Raw genomic sequence first — 14,413 nt, forward strand, 5'->3', positions numbered from 1 at the left:
AGCATGAACCACAAGTGAAATGGTACCCAGTTTCAATAGCCTGGGGCAAGGTGTCAATAGGGGAGGCTTTTGACATACAGCTGGCTTGGATAAGGCTACAAATAACAACTAAAAGCCCACTTGTTAGAGCCATAGCCCCAGGCTAGATAGATGGTGAGATATCAGCGGCTCACTGGTGGGAAAAGTAGGTTTAGTCCCTGTCTGCAGGATACTTTATGGTGGACAACTGTAGACTAGGCACCATTCTCCATGGGTCGGCTTAGGCCACACCAATTTAATTTCTTGGTTAACGGATTTTTCTAGAAAAAAAATGGAGCGGGCGGGCGAAAAAAAAAAAAAAAAAAAGGCACGGAAGGAGGAAGCATTAGCATTTTGGCTGTTTCAAGTACAAGTGGAGGACATTTCCTGGAACTTCAGGTTTACTTCTTATCTATCATCACAAAAAGGCAGGAAAAATCTTCAAACCGATACTATTTTGAAAACACAATACTTTATGGTTCTGACATATTCATCATGCTGGCATTTGCTTAATTAATATTCATTGTCTGCTCCTGGGTATGTAAGCAAAGGCAAAAGGACACGTTCATCCCTGTCACATACATGTATACCGAAATAACAAGCAAACCCTCATGCATGTAACGTTAGGATATAAACCAGAAAAATTCTGAATTTTTGAAAAAATTGGGCATAGGTTCCACGCTATGACCCCTTACCGGGGGCCAACGGTGCCATCAAGTTCAACAAGTGGAACAGTATACACAACTCCAAGTCATGTATTTTCTACTTGGAACTTGAGGCAAGTCACAATGGAAAAATGTGGAGAACATTGGGCAAAACCTCCTCACTTTATTAATAAGTATAACTTCTTTCAGCTTGATCATGTTAATTGAGAAAAGAACACATCAGAACCTTTCAAAAAAAGCAGACAGTAGAAACCTACATGAATTTGCTAGTAGAGAATGTAATGAATTTTATGAAGCACTTCACTCATCAAAATCTCTCAACATACACTCAAAAAGTTTTCTCTAAAAACAGCCAACTCCAAGTGTTATGCATTGGCCCCTTTCAGTCTGAGAAAATGGAATGTTCCATTCCTTTAGCAGCATATTTCAAGCTGCACATTCGATGAAAGTAGAAATTGTACTTGACTTCAAAAACCACATCTGAATGAAAGAAAACAAACATGAGCCTTTAAATTTGCAGCTAATTATTAGTGCCATCTATTACGCAGTTTTCCAAAAGATCGATACTTTTTTTCATGCTGAAGATATCAATTTTAAAGCCCGTAATCTACGGTGGAATGTGAGGCTACTTTCTGTCCAAACTAACAAAATGGCGGTCTTACTAGCGGTGATACGCGCCGTTTTGAGTATCAAGACAAGGTCACGGAAAAAGTTAATAGGGCAGTCAAAATAGGTCAGATCAAGCATACAAATGTGACTCTGATACCGTGACAAGTTCACCAGTCTCCTACAGTGCTTCAGAGGAATCAGACTTTTGTGAGAAACGAGATTTTTCGAGTCAAACTTGACGTTTTTCGCTGGTTTCGCCATTGTTTCAACCCCAAATACGCACTTTATGGGGGTTTCGCGGCACCCGTTATAGGGTTACGGGACCACTGTCTTATCCGATATATACAAATATAACTACTTAAAAAGCTGCAAATGTCTTCACATTAATTGAGCAACATTCTCACAAGGGGGCAGCTGTAGATATACGGAGAGTGCTGTAGATATATGAAGGAAAAATCTGTAGATTTGGGGAGAAGACTGGAGAATGAAAGAGACGCATGGAGAAAGCTGGAAACAGATGAAGAAAGCTGGAGAATGATGGACAAAGCTGTAGAATTTGGGAGAATACTGGAGGATGCATGATAGAGAACCATGGAGAAAGCTGAAGAATGAAGGATAAACCTGTAGTTTTGGGGAGAATACTGGAGAATGATAGATGGAACCATGGAGAAGGTAGGAGTGAAGGAAAAACCTGTAGATTTTAGGAAAATCGCAGAGCTAGAGAATGATAGAGACTGGAGACAGGCGGAGAGAGCTTTTTCTTCATTCTGCAGCGTTCTCCGTCTGTCTCCAGCTTTCTCAATTTTTTCTCCATGATTCTCCCGAAATCTACAGGTCTTTCCTTCATTCTGCAGCTTTCTCCCTCTGTCTCCAGCTTATTCCTCCATTCTGCAGCACTCTCCGTATATATATAAGCTGCCCCCTCCTGAGAATGTTGCTCAATAAATGTGCAGCTTTTCAAGTAGCTATATTTGCATATATCGGATAAGACAGCGATCCCGTAACCGGGTGCCGCGAAACCCCCATTTGGTGCGTATTTGGGGTTGAAAACTATGGCGAAACCATAGAAAATCCGGTTGAAAATTGGTCAACTTTGACTCGAAAAATCTCATTTCTCACAAATGTCTGATTCCTCCGATGCACTGTAGAAGATTAGTCAACTCGTCACGATAACGGAGACACCTTTATATGCTTGATCTGACCTATTTTGACTGCACTATTGATTTTTTTTCCGTGACCATGTCTTGATACTCAAAACGGCGCGTATCAGGAGAGCACAGAGAGCACATGTACAGCCATCCTCGTGGTTTTTGTCGGGTTTTCACTGGTTTTCAGACCAAACAACCATCATCAAAGGCTAAACAACATCATACATGGTATTTCTATGGCTAATATTGCTAAAAGGAACCAGCTATTTTGACTGGGTTGCCGATTTTGTTGCAAAAAAAAGAACCGAAAATTTCGTTCGGTGGCCACCAAATATATTTTTCGGTCAGCAAATATTCGTCTTTTCTTAGCTGTTTTGGGACTAAAAACACACACCAAATGTGAAACAAAACCCCATATGATATTTTCACATATGGTAGTGCTAAAATGAACCAAGTATTGTTCTGCTGCTTTGCCGATTTTGAGGGGAGAAAGTGGCCGGTCATATGGCGGTTAGGTGATAATTTTTCACAGTCTGCTGTTTTTATTTTTATTTTGATTCAGCAAAAAAACGAAGCGGCGAATCCGTTAACCAAGAAAATAAATTGGTGTGGCCTTAGGGGTGTTTTACCAGGCCCAGTCTGATAAGCATTAGGCCTGTTTCTGTCAGCCTGGCTTTTTAGCCAGCCATTAGAGTTATCACAGCCCTATTGGGAGCAAGCTAATTGAAATCAGCCCTATAAGTATAAAACCCCTATGTGCGCTAATCTGCCTGGGTAGGTAGGCATCATTTCCAGCACTGTAGAGATACATGTACAAGGGAGCTCCCAGCGGTGTGGTTACCTGGCTACTGTGGACTGGAAAGATGCTTTGGAAGAGGCCATGCAACAATTTATTTTCTTGGTTCTTGGACATTTGAAAGTAGGATCTAAGTATGAAAACAGAGGACTGGAAGGCAAACAACACAGTAATCAGGATGGCAGACATCACCCCCTTACCCATACTGCTTTGCAACTCTTCCAGTCCCGTAGACAAATATAGCAGCAGTGAGGATGTAGGACAACACCGCATTGTGTATATTGAAGATCATGGAAACACATGCACACAAACACACAGACAGACAATAGCAAACAATACTCCACTCCCTTGGAATGAAGTAACAAAAAGAACTTACCTATGAGTCTAATGGTTCAGTCCTCGGCTAGCACAGCAACTTCATGCAGCCACCAAGGACCTAAAAAAAAAAAAAAAAAATATTTTACTAAAACAGTTGCTATTAAAAAGCAACAAAAATTTAAATTTTTTTCAACATATTTAGTACCAGGTAGAACAATAAGAAAACATACAAAATATGTAGAATAATCCTGTTTTGATAAGGCTGGAGGTTCAAGCCTAGAACAAACAAACAGTTCAGTGGTTCAAAAGACCTATTCAGCGTGTTTACAACACAAAAAGTACAAATCACAGGACACATTCTCAGACTTCTACTCAAGGCCGTACGCGGCTGCTCCAACAACTTTCCCTCTCAAAGGAAAGTGGCTAGTGGTGCAATACGGCTTTTACATGCAGAGGTTTGATGCCATAAGCTCCCTCATACACAGGGCTACCGGCTTTTTGTCCCTATCCGAAATGAACTGTACCAAAGGCATCAAAGATATAAGTTATTGTTTTTTTTTCATCATATTTACTGGTAGAATAATAAGAAAACATACAAGTATCAGAATCACTAGATAGAATGATCCTGTTTTGATAAGGCTTGAGCAAATACAAATAAACAGTCAAAAGACCTGTCAGACCTATTCAGCGTATTTACAACACAAAAGTACATATCACAGGACACATTCTCAGACCTCTCCTCAAGGCTACGCACTGCTTCTCCAAAAACTTTCCCTCTCAAAGGAAACGACCAACCAAAACATCCTCCAGACAATGACGCACAAAGGCATTCCTGACTCTGAAACCACCAAAAGACAACGAAAACAAACGACAACAAACAGTGCAAATTCCACGTGTCTCTCTGACAGTGCCCTTGAATCCCGTCTACGTTAGGATGTTTAGAACTGATATCCTGTGTGAACTTCGAGGTCTTAGGAAGGGAATTGTCGCATGGATGGGTTGCTATGGCAATGGATTTGTTGCTAAGGAAATGAATCTGAGTTCCTTTACCCGTTGGTTACACTCTTAATTACACATGCCACACGTGAAAAGAGATGGGAGGGGGGCAACAGTGCTTTATTTTGTTTATATGCATATAAGATGAACAAAAAACATTTTGAACAAAATTTTTTTTCTTTTGAAATCATCCTATCCTCCCCTACAACTGTAGTAGACTACATATACATGTACATGACGTCGAAAAAATGTTCTCCTGATAGACAATGTTAAACTATAGAGGAATGAAAGAACGTCCCCGAGTTCACAGGAACCATCACAGACGGTTTACCTTGATGTGTGGAAGTGTAGCAGACAGAGCAAAGATAAGGAGTTAGACCCTAAATATAAAACTGTCTCTTCAACTTGACACATGCCATCTGGCATTCTTTACAGGCATGTACAATACCTGAGCCGTAGCAAAACCAAATTGAACAGCGACTACTAGCTAGCTTAAAAAAAAGTGTCAGGCTTCATCCTCAGTCGAGGTTCGAATGCTTTACCTTAACCTTTTTACAATATAACTGCATGAAACAATATATCACAAGAGATAAAAGTACAATGTAAAGTAACATAATCAATAGAATCAATAGACGTCAATGACCAATACTGATATGAAACATTGGTTTCATTCTTGGAAATGAAACTTTAGGGATTTTACAAACACATTTAAGACACCTTTGACCAATCAACAGAAACTTTAGAATAGACAAAGTCTGGAACTGATAGGTAACAAGTGCACTTAGAACTAGAAAGGCCGTCATTTGCCCCTGAGCAAATACAGCATGTTTAGCCATACTCCTCCCCATGCAAGAAGTGGGATGTCCCAAAATAATACCTGGGCAAATCGAAATATTAACTGCATGTAGAAAGGCAACATTTGCGAGAGCATCATACTTCGCCAATCTCCCTCCCGATGCATAAATTGACTGTTCCAAAATCACCCGTGCAAAAAAAATTCTCTCTACAATTTCTGCGAGACCCCAAGAGCTTCTTACTGCAAAGGCTTGCGTGTGCTCCTGCAATATGACCTCAGGTGACCTAAATAGAACACGCGTTCTTTGGCCAGTAGCAAATGGAACGCGGGGATCCTTAGATAGAACATGGATTCCTTGGCCAGCAGCAAATAGAACATGGAACGGGGATACCACTTTTGGCCTGTTTTTGGTCTGAAAATGGGCCCAAAAGTCCCCAAAATGAAGCATTCTGAAGTGATGTACACCAGAAATGTGATTGAAGTCCTGTCGGGACATGTTCAAGGCACCCTTGTACCGAATTTCAAGTCACTTGCTTGCAAAACCAGGGCACAGGAGCCCAAAATATAAAAATTGTCTAGAAATGCCCCAAAAAACCTCCATAAAAATGTTTTTAAGGCCTGTTTCAACAAAATTTAAAAATCGCATGAGGGTATTTGCCATCTTTACCTACATGCCAAATTTCAGGCCGTTTGGCCCAAAAATGAGGGAGTAGATTCCATTTGAAGAAATGGCAGAAGAAGAAGGAGAAGAAGAAGAACGTGAACAAAAACAATATGTTGAGCCATACTAGGTATGGCTAAACATAACAAAGAATTATACTGGTAACACTAAGTTAGCAATACATGTAGACCTAAAGAATAGACAGCTTGCAAATATATACTCAAAAGTCAAAACTAGAGATTTTCAGAGAGAAAAAGAAGATTTTATCACATAGGATCTATACTATTAGTCCTCCACCTCCTGTATGCCAAACTTATCCCTCCAAATAAGATATCTTATAGGCAATACAGAGCCCTAACAAAATAAACATTTAACTAAACCTTCTAGCTGGTAGTACGGCAGCACCAGACAAACTTGCAGACTGGGGTAACAACTTTCTTAAGACTGCCCTCACGAACTTTCTGATCCTTACGCAGCAAGCAAACAGGGAGGATCTTGGCACATTTGTCTCCAAGTCCGCCCGGCTGGCTTAACAACTTAAACTTTTGCACCGCAGGGAGAACGAATCAATCCCCTGGCTCGCTTCCAGAACTCACAGTAGCAAGTCACATGACTACACTGGCAGGGCTCGAAATTCATTTTTGGGAACAGATGCACTGGTGCACCTCAGCCTAAAAATTTAGGTGCACAGAAAGAATTCTGGGGGCACAAATAAAGTAGAATGTCAAGAAAATGTAATTACAAACCCTACTGCTTAACCTTCTCTCTGCTGCCTAACTCTCTTACCAATATAGGATGGGGTGCCAAATGGCTACTTCGGTGTGCTAAAGGACTGTAATTCTACAGCTATAGGTTAAGGTTAACATATCCCCTTGCAAATGAAACTCTTTGGTAGCCAAACCCTCCTTGCAAATATTCTCTCTTAATAGCCGGGGTAGTTAGTCTGGTAGAGACGACAGTATTTTGAGCCCTGTAGGAGCTCCCAGTACTGACTCACATGACTGCATGCACGCCGCAAGCGAGGAGACGAAACGTAAATAAACCAGCCACAATAGACGACACTGACCCGCGACCCCTTTGAAAGTTTCTGTGAAACGTATCGCACATAGCTATCTGCTCGTTGGGATGCAAGATCACACCAAGTCGTTTTACGACAAGGATAAGGGCAGATAAAGCTCACATTGTACAAGTCTCTATTGGCGTATATCCAGGTATTATATAAGTAGCGTGGTGTCGTTAACAAGCAAATATGATGCATATTTTACATCATTTGTCACTGTCAAAATGTGAAAGTATTCACCTTTTCAATGGCACTGCAGTGAACATTGAAGAACTTTTTTTCAAATCACCTTTTCTGTCTACAGTAGATATTCAAACTCAACAATCTGTCTTCAAACATCCTATGGAATACTCCCCCCCCCCCCCGGGTATCTCAAAAAAGTACTCAATGTGTAACGTAACAATTTTATACAACACATTGCCGCCGGGCCAAGCATGTATTTCTGGTTGGAGGACAGATCAATGTGGTACAAAATCTGTACTGATCTATAGCTAGTTCCGACTTAGAAAAGTTGTTAGACGATGATGATGGGTGTAGCTTATCGAAAATGCAAGCAGACTATTTAATGGAGGGGGAATCTGGAGAAGCACAAAGGTAGATGGGGGACACTTTGTAAATCTTGAATTATTTTTGTTTAAATATTTCACATGTTACTTCTGTTTCAACTTATGCTTTTGACAAAAAATATTGAAAATAGATGTTTTCCTGGGAAAGTCTAGATGTACTTTGATGAAGGTGTAAGTTCAGAGGATTTGGTTCATCCTTGTTGTGTTTTTCCTGCTTCAGTGAAAGGGCTGTGTTGGGGAAACAGGAGTAGAAAGGGGTTTAGTGACAAACTGGTTTGTCCACAAACAGTGGCCATGACAAACAGGGAGAAAACGGATCCCTCCCAGCGGTGGGCGGGTCGTTTTACAGACATTTCTGAGGGATTTACGGTAAATATCGGCCGCGTAAGATGCATTAGCGGTGACTCTCCACGAGACGGCAGACTTTATCGATAGCGTGGGAAAAGTTCAGAAGATTTCTGAGGACGTAGTCTGACATTTACTTTGATGCTTAGTGTAAACTAAACGTTTAAGATTTGTAAAGGGTTGAGTCTTGTATCTACAATGTAGGATTTGTAAAAACAACCAGAAGGAGAATGATAGTCTGAGAGAGTGTGAGGGAGAAGTGTAGAACACAGAGTATACACTCAGGTAACATAGAGGCAACAGTGTGTGTAGTCCTAGCCTCATATGCAGACTTTCAGGGTGGCTGGCAGTTTTCTATGACTTTTCATCGCTATTTTCTGATAGCGCTCGCATTCTAAAAAGGCCAAGCTTGATCAGTACAATGCCACTGAACAAGCTTTCTCATATTAGAACATACAAGCCATCAGAAAAGAGTTAGGAAAAGCCACAGAACATAGTCACCCTGAAGGTCTGCGCAAGAGGTTATTCAGTATTTCCTGTGGTTAATGATCCTGCCTCTAGACCTAGAAGTTGGGACATGGAATGACAACTGTTGCCGGTCACACCCAACTTGCGCGCTACTGGAAAGGGTTACACATCTGCTAGAGCAATGTTGACATTCTAAACCCTTAATAAATTATGAAGATAACAAATAATCACATCTTGACTATGCATGTGATTATCATCCTCCTTCCTTTCTGTCTCTTCCAGCTTCTAAGAATCAAGACATTAACCTCTATATGACCTTGGGTCACATGACCAAATACTTGTGGTGCGGAAGCTGGAACCTCAGATACGCTGAGCTGATATGGACCATGACTTATCACAGCGACCTTGCCATGTAAAACTAAGGACATTCTTATCTGTAGTCTGACCTTCAAGAAGCTATAACCTTTCCTACTTGGAGTGATATACTAAGTCAAATGTTTTCACTGGACTCTGAGGTTTTGGAGGTGGACCATGTTTCATTACAGGAAGCCAAGGTGAAACTCCAGAACGCAGTAATTTTCTTTCTTTTTACTGGTACTACATAGCAGTGTTCTTGCCTGCATAGTCTGAGCATAGGTCCCCCTATGCTGTGATCTGGACCCCTATGAAACCTGGAGGTCAAAGGACAAGGTAGGTAGGTAGGGATATAGCAAGGTAGGTAGAATCTATTCTTTCCTGCGCTGTACAAATACCCTCCCCTAACCTGCTGTCCTATGGCAAACAGTAAGGCAGGGTCTGTTTCCTGCTACAACTGTACGAGAATCAATATAAGTAAATCTCTCTTTTCATGGCATTCTCTTATTCATTTCTTAGCTGGGTCACATTACTTACTGACTAAATTAAATATACAGTGGATGTAAATACATGTATAGGAACAACATTTAATATACTAACAACATACTCTCAAGGAATCACAGGAAAAAAACTAAAATCTATTCTTTCCTGCCCTATACAAACACCCTCCCCCACCCTGCCATCCTGCAGCAGTGACAGGACGCCAGGGCCCCAGCTCCCTGCCATGTGCAGCACACGTGCAGAGGTCCCCCCCACCAACCCCTCTCCCATCTGTCACCCCATTGGCTGTCAGGAAGCGAAGGTTCAATGCCAGACTTCTGAAACATCCGTCATTTCCTAGGCTCCGATGTGTGCTCCCTGTCTGAACCCTTCTCTCTCTGTCTGGCCAGTTGTCCAAAATCTCTCATTTTAGAGGAACAAAAAAATCTTACAATGCCTCCCTTGTGAGAAATTTCAAAAACCAATTTTCACATTGAGCAAGTTGACCAGTGAAACTATCATTAGTAATAAAACAATCAAGTTTCCCTAATCAATGACTTTGAAAAAAGTTAATTCTTTGTCTCGATGACTTTGAAGAAAGTTTTTAAAACAATTGCAGCGACATAGAGGACAGATACACATGTAGCATACAGGTAAAATAGTAAATATAAGAAGGCAGCAAATTTCTATAACACCAAATACTTATAAAGGCTATAAGAAAGTAAAAGGTATTGTGAAAGTAAATTAAGCACGCAAAAGGTCTAAAAATCCTTCAACTTTCGAATTGACACACTTGTTCTGAATCCGAATTGGATAACGCATACGCATGGTTGTCCAGAGAAATTTTGAATATAGCAGTGCTGTAGGAGGGCTCATAGCACTGGATTCGATGTTCATGAATTTTGGCAAAATATTCTGGAAAGTAGGGAAAATTTGAAAACCCTTAATAAGAAAAACAAAAAGTGAAACCTACCAGCTTCACAGGCACATGGCAGCTAGTTATACCAAACAGAACGACCTGTCAGACATATACAGTTGATATCTAAATGCCATTTCAAGCTACATATTGAATGAAGAACCCCCTACTGTTACAGTAGTTGTCATCTCTCTCCAGACATACATACCATCATGTACCAACTGACAGTCTGAATCACCAAAGTGGTATATCACGTCCTGCATGAACTACTGTGGGACAAACAGTTCCGAAGTGTATACTCACTCCAGATGTGCCAGCTTCTGTAAAATGTGACTTTGCCAGCTGTGGTTAAAGGCCAAAAATGTTTCAGAACTTGGACTTCTTCCTTGTGACGTCCCCCCCAAGGGAGTGAAGTATTGTTTTTGGCTTGTCTTTCTGTATCTGTGTGTCTGTGTGTCTGTGTGTGTGTGTGTGTGTGTGTGTGTGTATCTATGTGTGTGTGTGTGAGTGTATGTGTGCACGTGTGTATGCATGTGTGTGTGTGTGTGTGTGTGTGTATGTGTGTGTGTAGAGGGAGAGCTGGTATATGTGTGTGTGTGTATGTGTGTGTGTGTGTGTATAGGGGGGTGTGTGTGTGTGCATGCATGCGTGTGTGTGTGTTTTCCACACTGCAATTTCTGTATGTCTTGCCTGAGGTCACAGTGAAGGCTTTGTATGTTCTGCCAGTAGGGGTGAAGTCTGCGATCTCTGATAGCCGCTTGTTGCAGAAGAGTTAGAAAAATCATGTAAGCAGACCAAAAAAAGTCTGAATAACTTCTGAATCAGTTGATAAACAACGTTCATATTACAGTTAACTCTTAGTAATCACCAGTTTTGTTGTGAAATCTACCACCCCACTTCAACAATGGCTTACAAAGGTTAATCTCTTTGTTGAAGCTAAGCCATAGCACCGTACTTCGGCCCCCAACGCGACCTAAACAGTGTCACTCAAGCCAAATAAACCGTGCCTTGCATGTCACACCAAGTAAAATAAACATTCAACAGCAGAAAAAGATAAAAACTAACTCACAACAAGAAGAGTCAATCTACCAACTTAAATGTAAGTACATAATAATGAATGTAATAAATACTCAAACCTTCATAACTTCGACATTCAACGTACAAGTTCATTGTCCTTTAAACAGTCAACTTTTCTATCTTGACGAAAGAGACAACAACTACCCTGTCTAGATTGAAACTCACTTGTACTTGATTGAAACAAGATGTTAATTTCGCCCCGAGATATTATTGGTTTTGAAAGGCCTAAAGTTCTAGGATAATCTTCACAGACAAATTTCTGGCAAAACACATCCAACGTCTTTACGGTGTACTGTTTCAGAAACTTTCTGCCTCAAATAGGATTTGAGAGTTTGGAAATAGCTTCTGTGAATGATTAGGGTACATATAGGACATGACAGTTGATATCTGAATGACAACTGAACTTGATATATGACTTGTAATGGAACATTGCCTTATTGAATTACTATAAGATGGATTCCCATACTTATTGCAAAAACGGATCATGCAGCTCAACATTTCTACATGTCAATCCAAAAACTAGAATTACAAAACCAACTTGAAGACATTTTCCTACCTTCTTTTCTAAACATGCTGATCCTTGAATATCAGATTCTTCATATACCAACTGTGTCTTACGTACTGTAAATTCGTTTATTTTTGCTGGGACTTAATTTTGCACTTATGTAATTATGCTAAATTTGCAGTGGAAACAATTCGGTAGTAAAAATTAATTCGTGGTAGCAAAGTCATGGCGAAAATAGCGAAAATAAAACCACAGCAAACATTTCAAGACTTACAGTACATAAGGAGCTAAGTTCCCGTCAACCCTTGAAATTTTTCAAATGGACTATCCCTGTGCAAAGTTGTTTTGTGTCTTGACCTGTTTGGGAAAACATGATCATCTTTCCCCAGGAATGTGTCTGGGGCTGGAAAACAACCTTCCTTATCTCCACAACTCTGATAAACCAGTCAGAATTTACAGGGAAGTGGACACTGTCTGTCAGAGATCATGGACAGTTTGTGATAAGGAAGGGCATGTGAACCAAGCGTGTGAACTGTCATAACAAACAACTTTCTTGAGGTGAGGCTCTCGAACCTCAAAGGACGAAGCATTACGCTTTTTCGTTACTTAAGTAGTCCATGCAGCTTCGCCGTGGCCTGCACGCTTTTAGTCAAACACACCAGGTCATCCCTACTCAATAAGTGTTTAATGCGCAGAAGTTTGATGCTTGAGGTTTAAGCCTGAAGCTCCATCGTACACAGGGCCATCGGCTTTTACATCACCATTCAAAATGACAAATGCAATCATTACATGTCCAAGCTGGGGCTGATCCTAGGATCAAACTCAGGGCCACAGATCCACAAACTTTGATGCAACTGGGAAGTAGCAGAGTTGCGTTACTGCTTGTGCCATAGGGAAAATTTCCTTTGCGGCATGTCAGCTTTAGAGCCAAGGAGCAGCTAGGCCTGTGTAAGTCCTTGAAACAGTCTGGCATCCAGGCTAATGTAGTACTGTACCATCCATCAGTCCTGCACATGTCTAAAACCACAGATCCCAATTTTCCAGGGATAAGACCAGTAATGGACTCCTGAGGCACTGAGATTGGTCAGACACTCTCTACTGAGGAGGAAAATTGCCTCCTTACTCGATGTCCCGTCTTGGATGGGACAAAACATTAAGCAGGCAAGCATGAGCTGCACACTGTCCGTGAAAAAGGGGACACCAATGCAAGAATATGCCATTGCCAACAGCCTTACAATAATACGTTATTGGTATATTTTGTAACTATACATTGTGAATCACATATTGTAGAAAAACAGAAATAAACTACTGTTGCAGTTTTTCAAAGTCTCCAAATGCAGCACTGGTTTGAACATGTTTGTTCCAACAAGCTGATTGGATACTGGGACAAACTTTGAACCAATCACAGCACAGCTTGACTTTTCAAATTGTATACTAATGTGATAGAGGGTTATTCCTTTAAAAGTTGATAGCTACTATCTAGTGCATCATATCACTTCTAGAGTCAACAGTTCCAGCTATAGCAATGGCAGTAGTCTTGGAACATTGAAACTACATGCATATTGTATAAAGGGCCACTTTTCAAGGATGTTAGTTTGAAGGTCTCTCTGCTTCCTGCCCTCTTGACAGGCTATTTGCTGAGTGTCTGGACATACCACATGCTTAGAGCTTCTGTAGCATGATTTAAAGCTTCCCTTGTGTTTGTTCTCATGCTAGTGATATATTTCTGATCCCTAAATTCATCTCACCCCATGTTGAACTTGATGCATGACGTTATCATCAAGTCTTGCCAATAATTTTTGGCTACTGTCAGAGATATTTTCACAGTTGCTAGCGACTCAACAAGGCTGTATCTCACTTCTGACAAGCATCTGACATAGAAGACAATATATTTCCTCAGGAAAGTTTATGTTTTAGCTGGAGAAGTTGTCAGCAGAAAAGATGCTTGTTATAAGAGCTATCGGGGGTACGTTGCTTCTCTGTGTTGAACAAAGGTTGAAACATTTGCATGTACTCTTCAAGATGTCATAAACTTCCACCCCTACATCTGCTTGGAGATTTGTGCCTCAGAAAACCAGGCAGAACAATAGTACATGACATCATCTATCGCTTTCCCAACCATAATCTTAAGTGTTTGATTTACGAGGTGTGAGAAACGGCACTTAACACCGCTTGACAGATCAGAGAGCACCGTTTACAACCTGTTATTAACCACCAATAAACCTGCACAGTTTTATAGACTTGTTGAACAGGTCGGCACTGGTTAATAATAACATTGTCTACTCCACCATTCCCTGGCTACAACATGGTTCAAGCTAAGGGCTTTTCCTTCAAGTGCTTTTAACTTTTAACAATAACAGCCAAAAGCGTGAAACTGGGCACTTTTTTATAGCGTAATAGGCAAGTTTTTCATAACAATTCCGTAAATTTTAAAAGGCTCACATCTAACATACTAAGGGTAAAACAGAGTTCCTTTCCTAACACAGCCTAGTCAGTTACAAACAGAGTGCAATTAACACAGTGACCTAATTCACCTCCATTGAATTGCTCTACTCAATTGCTGACACAGATAAAGTTCCAGGGCTCATAAAAACATAAAACACAAAACTAACAGTAGTCTGAAATAGTTAGCAGC

General features: G+C 40.7%; 1 protein-coding gene across 8 annotated transcripts in view; it reads right to left on the minus strand.

Annotated features, from left to right (window-relative positions):
• Positions 1 to 14,413, minus strand: part of LOC136424629 (extracellular sulfatase Sulf-1-like) — a 92,772-nt gene that overhangs the window by 33,939 nt on the left and 44,420 nt on the right. For all 8 annotated transcript variants that reach the window (XR_010753903.1, XM_066413252.1, XM_066413247.1 and 5 more), the window contains one exon: positions 3,613 to 3,672. The gene's annotated coding sequence lies outside the window, so the exon portion shown is untranslated. The remainder of the gene's footprint in view (positions 1 to 3,612; positions 3,673 to 14,413) is intronic.

The sequence above is a fragment of the Branchiostoma lanceolatum genome, chromosome 18, assembly GCF_035083965.1.
Source record: "Branchiostoma lanceolatum isolate klBraLanc5 chromosome 18, klBraLanc5.hap2, whole genome shotgun sequence".
In the NCBI taxonomy this organism is placed as follows: Eukaryota; Metazoa; Chordata; class Leptocardii; order Amphioxiformes; family Branchiostomatidae; genus Branchiostoma; species Branchiostoma lanceolatum.